The sequence below is a fragment of the Homalodisca vitripennis genome, chromosome 2 (assembly GCF_021130785.1).
Source record: "Homalodisca vitripennis isolate AUS2020 chromosome 2, UT_GWSS_2.1, whole genome shotgun sequence".
Lineage (NCBI taxonomy): Eukaryota > Metazoa > Arthropoda > Insecta > Hemiptera > Cicadellidae > Homalodisca > Homalodisca vitripennis.
Genome location: NC_060208.1, coordinates 145,823 through 156,886, shown reverse-complemented (window position 1 = coordinate 156,886; position 11,064 = coordinate 145,823).

Sequence of the window (11,064 nt, the reverse complement as noted above, 5' to 3'; positions counted from 1 at the left end):
AACCATCTTAATAAAAAATATTAAATTACTGTGAGTATTATAACTTTTTAGATGTAGGTCTTATATTTATATACTGTAATGTATTAAGTTTTAACAAGTATAATAATTTGTAACATGGTTACAACAATTTTATCGCTATACAGTGGATTCGTTTTCTTCCATACTTTTCTCTTCAAGTATATTTTGGAGCCTCCGCATAAAAAATTATTCGAAAGTTGTAACCTCCATGTTCCACCTTTCCTATGCCATTAATTTCGGAATAACTACACGATTTTCATCTCTCAGTAACTGTAATGTAATATGAGTTTTTTTTTAGGTTATATGGGTATGCTCATGAAACATAAAATCCCAAATTACAACCATATTAGCCGTGTATTTACAAAGAGACGACACAGAAATATTTTAAAAAGTAATAACTGAAAAGGTTATATTTTTCTATTAACTTTTACTTGTAAATTATGGATTAAGATAAGACATTCATGACTAACAAACAGGAAAGCAGAACTAATTTAATAATCTTTGTCTGAATCGGCTATAGTACAAATTAATATTACAGAATATACGCAGCGAAAAGTATTATCCTAAATTACATTTGGGGAATATATTAAGTAAGTGTGATAAAGAGTTGGCTAACAATGACAAATCAATGACGCTTAAAAATAAGAATCCGTAAACCTAAATAATGTTTAATTGGTTATTTACAAATACGACTTGGATGTTATTATTTCACCCCAGTATTCAGTTGGAACGGTCTCATGTGACCATTTACACCACAGAGGAGTCTTCTCTAAAAATAATTTCCAATAAAAAAGTTTTTCTCGGTGTTTTAGATTATTGATGACATAAGCGTATTTCACTTCGCATTCGTCAAAAACTACATTTTCTTTCACGAACTCCTCGACGTTAACTTGACTTATATTGAGCATCTTGGCAACTATACCCGTGAAAAAACACGTCCTCCAGTTTTAAAAAATGCTGTGTCTAAAGCGTGGTTGTATAGTTCACTAGTTATATCAGCTGACATCATGTAAGCCCCACCACTCATAAAATCTGGAAGAGTATCTGATGAAAAGTCTTCTTGGGAGAGATAATATTTACTAAACATATCGCGGACAGGCATTATGTTCTTTGCTTGTTTCCCAAATATAGATCTGGGGGAATCTAAATGTTGAGTTCCTAACTGTAATATTAAGGGCACATTTATAAATGTATCATCGTAAGTCTTTAGAACAAACTTCACTTTGGAGCAATAATTATTTACCCACTCCAAGAACGATAATGTTTTCAGAGATAAGTTGTCGTACACGTCTATAAAATTTCCTTGAATGATGTCACCGTACGTATGTTCTTCTTCTATAATTTTTCTTGAGATATAAGAAGAATCGGTCTTTCCAACACTAAATACTATAGCAACTCCTTGTTCAGTTCCTAATTGGCCCCATGTTCGGCGAACGTCTGCACGCTCATTAGTGTGAGAAATGTCGGATGTAACAACTATCAGCAGCGTCAAGTTTGCACCTTTGTCTTGACAAATACGGGAGGCGTTCAAAATATGCCCTGGAGTGTAGATACTTCTTGCAAGCATTTTAAGTTTATTAAGAACAATTTTACTTGAAGAGATCTGTAATGCGAGTGCCATCGTAGTTATTGGTGTTTCTAAATTAATTGAATTTGATTTTTCAATGAAATTCGGCTTTCTTGCATTCAATGGATTTAGGAAGTGCATGATAAACGTACACCCCATGATACCTACTACAGCAAAATAACATATCAGCATTCGAACAACCCTCATTTGGAACATACAGAATTACAGTAATCTGAGTCGAATTTAATAAACAATCTTCCGAGTATTGACTAAAGGTTTACACTTATTAATTATCCAACACTATTTTATTTATGTGAATGGTTTTCTCTTCTGTTTTTAAAAACATACACTACTTTCACGAAAAATTATAGCAGATGAAACTTTTTTCAGCTGACTGCATGACATAGAGCAACTAAAATCACGTAGATAAAGTTTACAGCAACCACCCAATCTCAGTAAGTGTGTATATACAGAAATTTTTACAACTATAGATATAGCACTTTCATTGTTAGGCTATAATTAGCATTAAGAGATTTTGTGGATTATCTGCACAATATTTTAATATTTTAGTTTGAATTTGATCGAAAAGTAAATAGGTATAAATACAGCTAATTTTCTTGTTGACTTCATAATGAAGAGGCACCTCCTCGTAGACGTTTAAAATTATGATTGATGTCGTCTGAAACTTCAAAAGCGATATTGCAATATTATCCTTATCTTGACTACATTGAATTTCTAAATTATTCGAACAATATTATTACTTAGCTGGGTGATAATACAGTGTTTCATAACAGGTTGTATTCCAAAGTCTCAGTGATTTTGTTTAGCTAAAATAAGACTAAAATAATTATTATGAACACAGGAAGATAATATTACAGGTACACTGCATACTTAATTTCAATTAGTATATTTTAATTAAAACTAAAAACTGGATTAAAGTTGAAGAGGCTTTTTTGAAGAGGTTGGTAATGATTTGTCAGATCAAAATAGGGAAGGCATATAGTATAACCTTATCCTTAGTTTACCGTCTGTCTGTCGATTTGTATTTTTAAGCATAACTGTAACTTTAACTAAGTAAAGGTATAAGTTCAAATGTTGCAAAATATTTAGTCTAATGAAAACCTATTTTCAAAAATAGTTTCAGAAAAATATTATATCAGGTACGAAAATGGCAGCCATACAAAAATTGCAAACTCTAATAAATAAAAAGCGGGGGATTTTATAAAACAATTACAATTACAAGATATAATTAAAATGCTACATACAACATACTTACATTTAAAATTGGTTACTTTCATATATTCATATTTCATTTCATATTTGAAACCAAGATTATTTCACTATGACAAATAATAATGAAATAGTATAGGTTTTACTGAGCTCTATCCCCCATTTAAAATTCACTAATAGAATCATGCTGTTTAGCTGCTGATTAATGATCAGCTGATTTTGTAACTAACAGCTGAAATCAACTTTTTATTGTTGAAAAATTGCACAGTATTGTAATATTATTTCTTTGGACGCAGTAGATATTTTTCCAAATTATTCTTTAACTTTTGTTTTGTTTGTTTATGTGTTTTAAGGCGGTACCCCAGAAAAATATTTTTTTTCACATTTTTTTTTTATTTTTTTAAAATGTTAACCAAACATTGTTGACTATTGAAAGTTGCAGATACAAAATTAATAATACAAAATAGTAAACCAGTTAATCTTTGGTAGTAAACATATCAAGTGGTTTATCTCGTGCTTCTCAAATTTTGAAGATTGTTATTCTACCTTAATTTGAAAGTACACTACTGATTTAGACGTTTTCAGTTGGTGATTAGAGACGGAACACTTACATTCTAAATAACATAATAAATTGAAGGAGAAAAAAATGGCGTTCTGATTTTGACTATTCAACTCTTATTGTCATGAACATATTATTGTAACTTATAGCTTGTAATCACAGTTATAAGACAGGCTATCAAGGCAATGGCCCTGTATACGTTTTCTTTTAGTGAATTACTGTCCGGTTTCAAGATTTAAATTACCCAAATGCTCTTCCATACCTTAGGGATTTCCCCACTAAAGTCTATATTAATCAATGATGCAAAGTGTTTTTGATAGCAGGGGGAATCACATTTCTTATCATTGATAGTATCTGTCTTTCATTGGCTGTATCTTTACAATTTACCAGTAATTAGAAAATATTTGGGGCTTTCTTGGTATTTAGATCCCCTGCTTCTTAACTTCAGGTATTATAGCTAACTGGTTTCAAAAGTCCTCATAAATTCAGTTATAGAATAAGAAATTGAAGAATAAACTCTATAAGATCAGAATCAATCTATGAGGGTAGTAAAAAGAAACAAGCTTTTCAGCCTTCTTACTTATCCAATTAGGTCTTTTAAACTTCAGTGGATTGAATCAGGGGTTTTATGTATTTCATAAGAGTTTATTTTAATATTAAATGAATGGTTTACAAAAGTGTTGTAATATATTTGTATTTTTGTGTGTTTTTAAAATTACAGTGGACAACTTAAAATGCTAAAATTATATACGAGTAAGTTATGTTAATTATTTAAACTAGACCAATTGAAAGTATAAAAAAATTGCACAAAACTTTACACACGCCATAGTGTTTATTTCGGACAACGGGACAGTGGCGTTTGGTGGGTCTTTGCACAGCTCGTTGAGGTGAATTGAACCTTTTTTTGAGTTCGTTCGGACACCTTCACTGCGGCTCTATACTGACTCGTCTTGAATTAGTTCACTAGTTAGCACTGCCTTAAGGCGTCTGCCACAACCATCGTGCCAATTACCTCGGTATACGCAATGAGCTTTGGAGAATACGCGGTAACACGATGGTGTTACATATCGGGCAGACTGTGCATGCTCGTCGTGATCGACAGTGAACTGAATCTATAATTGTAGGATAGTTTTATGTAAGCAATTTGTTTAAGACTAATTTGAAACTAACGTAATATAAGGAAAAATTAATAAAATGGAGAGTTAAAGATCTAAAATGGACTACTCATCATAAAGGTAGGAGTGGTACTCTTTGAACAACTATTACATGAAAACCCGGTAAGTGAAATGAAAGACTTGTATACCATAAAATAAATATTTAAATTAATTTCTTGACTAAAATACTAATTACAGTTTAATTTACTCAGATGTAGTTTTTAAAATGATTGAATTTGCCATTGAAATTTATAGAAATTAATTTTACGTATTATCTACTGAATATACGAGATACTCGTAATATTTTTTTGTTTTAATAATAATAATAATATTAAATTGACATTTAGTCACCGAATGTAATACATCGATTTGTTGTTGCTCCTTCTATTATACGACCAACTTATAGACCTTGTGCAATAAAGACAATAATAAGAAAATCCACAATCTAAGATGTATAAAATCATGAAAATTTATAATTGTTTTCATACTGAATTAATATTGACAAGAAATATGTTCTAACATATAGACTATGCAACATTCATTATTTAATTTGAATACCTAAAAATTTAGTGTTTTATTTGATAATGTCCATAAAGAAGTAGACTTTGTAGTAATAGTTTGTATACAGTTTTTGTGCTTTGTGAGTTTTAATTAGAAACTTTATTGATGCAGTCATTCCAGCTCTGCTGCTATTAGATCAAGAGGAAGGCATTAAGGTATTTGAATAATTATTTATACAACATTTAGATAGAAGAATAAAACAGCAAGATTATAAAAGCTGTAAATCTCTGTTATCTCCTATTTCACATCGTAATAAGTATTAATTAAGTATCAAAGATATTAATCTAGATCTAAAGAAATATAAATTGAATATAAGGCATAAGATGCAAACCATATAATTTTTAAACAAGAGATAGTACAATATTATGAATTAATGTGCAAGTGTTTAAATACTAAAATATTCCTATTTAATCTGACTTAAGGTGATTATCGTCCAAATTTTGCATTCCCGAACAGCATGCCGTTATACAGTTTGTGCCGTCGCGGCGTAGCCCCTTCACATTTGACATACACTCTTAGAAGAATTCCCGATAGATTGATTGTTCTCCATCATCCAGCATCCTCTTGTAGCCTTCTAGACGTGGGTCTACACTACCAGAAACAAATATAATTTCTTTGATGGTCGATTAAGCTTATCAATATGATCGGTTAGTAAGAAGATATGTTTGGAGTAATCCGTACAATATGGGGGAATTGTAATAATTTTATAATGATCATGCACGGTTAAAATATGGATTTTGAGTAAAGCATTAAAATAATTCAAAAATTGAAAATTTAATTAACTATTTTTTACGGAGTGAGATGGGAACATATCTTAGGATATTCTTTAGGTGATAACCAATGGTCTTCTGTTAAAAATTGCTTCCTTTACTTCAAAGAGTTAAATGGTATTTTCGATATAAGCCACATCATACCCAACTTCTCAAACCAAGCTGTAATACAGGTGTTTTATTGCTTCAACTTATAAAGGGACAATAACAAATCATCTTCCTTATTTATTTCATATTTTACTGTTTACCCTGTTCTCTGTCACAAAACTTTCAGACTACGATGAAAAATAAATTGAATCCGCTTAGCCACTAAGCAAATTTAAAGAAACAATATCTTACTGTGTAATTTTTCTAGTGTAGAGATTCGTTGTGATGAGGGTCTAAGCGCAGGTTGAATCGTATATGCTAACGAAGCACGTTTTATTAATTCTGTTGAGCGAATACTGAACTACCTCCCCTCTTTATCCAGTTTGATAAGATCCACGCACAGAGCCACAGACCAGTAACCCAAGAGGACGGGAACAGCAATGTAAAGGGGATTGGCCATACATATATCTTTTAAAAACTTACCTATTGAAGTTTAGTAAATTAACTGGATTTGGATATACTACATTATCTGTGGTAGTGATCACTGACTAACGGACATACACACATATGATAGACAGATACTTTTTTTTCTTTTTTTTTTTTTTTTTTTTTTCTGGATAGCAGTTTGAATCTAACGTATTTTACTAGTGCAATTTATTTTACTGTATATACTTTGTTATTGGTGCTCAGGCTGTATTTAGACTATATTTATATCATCAATTGAACCAGAGTGAGTGCATCTACCTATTAGTTCTTAAATTCTGTTGTTTAATCTTTGCATAATTCAATTAATTTTTCAACCCTAATTCACTTACCGTTGATAGTGTAAACGATCTCCAGCTGACTCCATCACTCAGCAAGTCATAGACACTCAATTTCAATCAACTGAATCCCAATAGCTTGGCATGTTATTTATGCATGTAGCCTGTATATTTTAATTCGCTTCGCCTTAGTATGGTTGTTTGACGAGTGTATTATCTCGTTTCTTGTTGCTCCTCGCTACTTTGGAGCATAGTCCGTGAGTTGTCAGTCAACGTGACAAACATCAACTTACTTTTGCATTTATGATACATAATTTATTCATGTTTAGAAAATTATTGCTTAGTGTTGCCAGTCATTATTTCAACATATTCAATTTTAGGTGTTATAAAAAGCACACTTTCAGTGGTGAACTGAGTAGCTACTGATTTGTGAGCTGTTTGCCTTCTCATTGTTGCATTTCACAAAGTATATTTTTGAGATATAAAATACAAGTTTTCTCTGGCCACAGCCCTCTTGATCAGCCTCAATCTTCTCCTTTCACACCGTAATCTGGCCATTGGTACTATGATGAGTGCAGATGTATCCTATGGTGAACTGAGTGGCTATAGTTGCATTTGCGGTTCGTCTCTTTTCTCACCGCTCATATATATTTATACAGTTTTCTACCCAACCATTACTATCTCGCCCACCAGGCTCCTGATTGGCCATGTCACTGGTTCCGGACGCTTCTATCTGTACCTTGTGCATGAAAAAGGTTCTTCACGGGGAAAAGGGCCTTCAATGCGAGTCTAAATGTGAGAGATGGTTCCACGCCGCTTGTGTTAATGTCTCCGACTCGGAATACCGGAAACTCTCGGCCGATAACAATAAAAAATGGGTTTGTAACAGATACGATTGTGTTGAAACTCCTAAATCACCCACTGAACTACCTAATTAAGAAACTTGAGACTGTATCGTCACAGATGGAGTCATTAATTGCCAACGTTGGTAATTTAAACTGCTTTATCTACTGACATTACCTCTATTAAGAACCAACTGACCCAGGTCAGTGACAGTTTAAACCAGTTTGGAGCCCCGCATCTGCGACTCAGAAGACAGAATCAAGTCATTGGAGGACCAGGTCAAAGATCTCAAAAATATTGAATACACCCCACCCAAATGTTGAAAATGTCGTTGAAAGAGATCAACGACCGGGAAACGTCGTTCTCGCAACATAATTATCTATAATCTCCCCGAGAGTTTGAGCAATACAGTTTTCTGCCAGAATTGAGCATGACAACCTTCTCATATCAAAGCTGACCTCCCACTTTGGCGATTCCGAGCTTGATTATTCCTTTCAAGTCATATCGTATTGGCCGCCCATCAAAAGGCAAATCCAGACCTCTTAAGGTCATCTTCGGGAATTCCAGCACCGTCATTGACTTTTGTAAAACATTTGATAGAGCTAAGCTCAAAGACCTAAGTCCCGATCTGCATGACACTAGTGTCTCACGTGACCGCACTCCCGCCGAAAGGAAATACCTAAACGAGTTAAGGAGCCACCTTAAGAAGCAGAACCGAAGGTGGGGGAGACTGATTTGACCATAAAATTTCTCAACGGCATTCCCAAAGATTGTTAAAAATGCGCCAAAAAAAACGACTAATTCTCGGATCTGAAAAACTATTATTGTATTATCAGAACGTGAATGGGCTGCGCTCCAAATTAACTGAGTTGCGAATGGCTGTCGCCGCTTGCGTCTATGACATCATTATCTTAACAGAAACAAATTTGTCCCCCGGACATTGCTGATAACGAAACTGGAGTTTTCGGGTTTCAATGTTTTTCGGAGGGATAGATCTCTGCTTACTAGTTCTAAGAAGAGTGGCGGCGGCCGTCCTAGTTGCTACCAGGTCAGATCTTCATATTAGAACCATCAACTCCTCTGTCGCTGATGTGGAGTCTCTATTCTTGTCTATTTCTACAGTTTACTTCCCCTATTTTAGTCTGCGGCGTATACATTCCGCCTCAACAGCCTGCTTCAGTATATGAACGGTCTGTGTGTCTGTTGAACGAAGTCCTCTCTTCCTGTCCCACTTCTTGCTGTTTTCTTCTTGCTGGTGATTTCAACCTTCCTGATGTGAACTGGACTGCTTCCGTTCCTATTTCTACAAGTGGCGGCTCTCAACATATGATAGATATGGCAACTGGTTTTGAATTGACCCAGTGCAACAAGATCTCAAACGTGCGAAATGTCACTCTTGATCTCATTTTCTCTACGGACCACTCACTTGATGTTATGCCAGCCCTGGATCTCCTTCTACCCGAGGAACCTGCTCACCCAGCTCTGCATTGTGGAGTCTGTCTACCCACAATGTTGCCTCCGGCCCACTCTACTACCTACAACTTTCTGCATTGTGATATCGATCAAATCTCTAGAAAACTCAATTACCCTCCTTGGGCCTGTTGCCTTCCAACCCCCTGATATTGTTTAAATACTTTGAGCTTATGATGGAACTTATTAGAGAAACTGTTCTTGAATTTACACCCACTAAGAGATTCTGGCAAGTCCTGCTTTCCATGCTGGATGTCTCCTGAACTTAAGCAACTAGTTGTTAAAGAAAAAAACTTGCTCATAAAAAATACAAAGCCACCTCGAACCCAACCCATTACAACGAATTTAAAAATTCTAAGATCTGCATGCAAGAGCTTGAGTGGAAGATGCTACTCTAACTACATTGCTAATGTTAAACTGCTTGATACCTCGCAACATTTAAATCTTTCTGGAGCTTCATTAACTCCTTGAAGATTTCCTCCAAATCAACTGATTCGTACCATCTTGACGGCGCAGTCGAATCATCTCCGGAGGGGATCGGTAACCTCTTTGCTAATCATTTTTCTTCAGTCTTTACAAATGATGTCGGCCCCCTCCCGGACTACGAATTCAATGAATCTGTTAACCTATCCGAATGTGTGCTCGTCGAGTCAGATGTTGAGAGGAAGTTGGCGTCTCTGGATCCATACAAGGGGACTGGTCCCGATTCTATCCCCCCTATTGTACTTAAACACTGCTGTACTTTACTTGCGCCCCATTTGACTGTTTTGTTCAACGGTTTTCTGAAGATTGGCACCTTTCCGACTGTTTGAAAACTAGTTTTGTGGTCCCCATCCACAAATCCTCTCTGATATCTCGGATGTTAAGAATTATAGACCAATAGTTAATCAACCAGCGCTGGGCAAGGTCTTTGAAGCCTTGGTCCTTGATCGAATCAGTTTCAGCTGCAAAAGTCTCCTAAACTCCGAACAGCATGGGTTTTCACGGGGGAAGATCAATTACTACGAATCTTGTTCTATACTACCATTATATTCGATCTTCCTTCAGCGCCGGCTATCAGGTTGATAGTATCTACTTGGACTTTAGCAAAGCCTTCGACACCGTGAGTCATCGTCATCTGGTTGCGAAACTACGTGCCTATGGGTTTTATGGGCAGCCTCCCTACGCTGGCTTCATTCATACCTTACCGATCGGATGTTAATGGTTTAGATCTTCTGGTGGTTTTTCCCAGCCCTTTCATGCTTCATCGGGTTGTCCCCCAAGGTTCACATCTCGGCCCCTTTCTCTTTTGCATCTTTCTAAGCGACATCACCAAATGTATCAGTTCTGACTACCTTATGTTTGCTGATGATATAAAAAATCTTTACTTCTGTTAGTTCCATTGATGACTGCCACAGACTTCAGGTCAGTCTGCGTAGTATCTACGATTGGTGTGGTTGGAACAGCATGAAACTTAATATTAAGAAATGTCACGCCATATCCTTTCATCGTTCCGCTGGATATATCCACTTTGAGTACTCGCTTGATGGTTCATCGTTGGAGAGAGCTTATTCCACACGTGATGTAGGTGTTATCCTGTCTGCCAACCTGAGCCCAAATGACCACATAGACTCAATCATTAACAAGGCTTCTCGGATGCTCGGATTTGTTATCAGGACTTCAAGAAGGGACTTAGCATCGAAGCAATGAAAACAGTGTATGTGTCCTTGGTGAGATCTGTATTGGAGTTTGGCAGTGTAGTGTGGTCACCTTATCAACTAGGTCAGATTCAAAGACTGCAGCGAATTCAGGATAGGTTTTGTGCGTGTGGTCGGGGGTCAGATTGGGTTTCGAGTATTTGGATGTGCCGGTGCGTGCTGTGGAAGAGTTTCTGGGCCTGAATCCTCTCATTGTGAGAAGGCAGTTGCACGACCTGACATTTCTTCAGAGGGTGCTTGTTGGTGATCTGGGACTGTCCTGCCTTGCTTCGCTTGATCAACATCAGAGTTCCCGGCCGGACTCGCTCCGCGGACTTCTTCTGCCGTCCCTCATGTTCTACAAACCA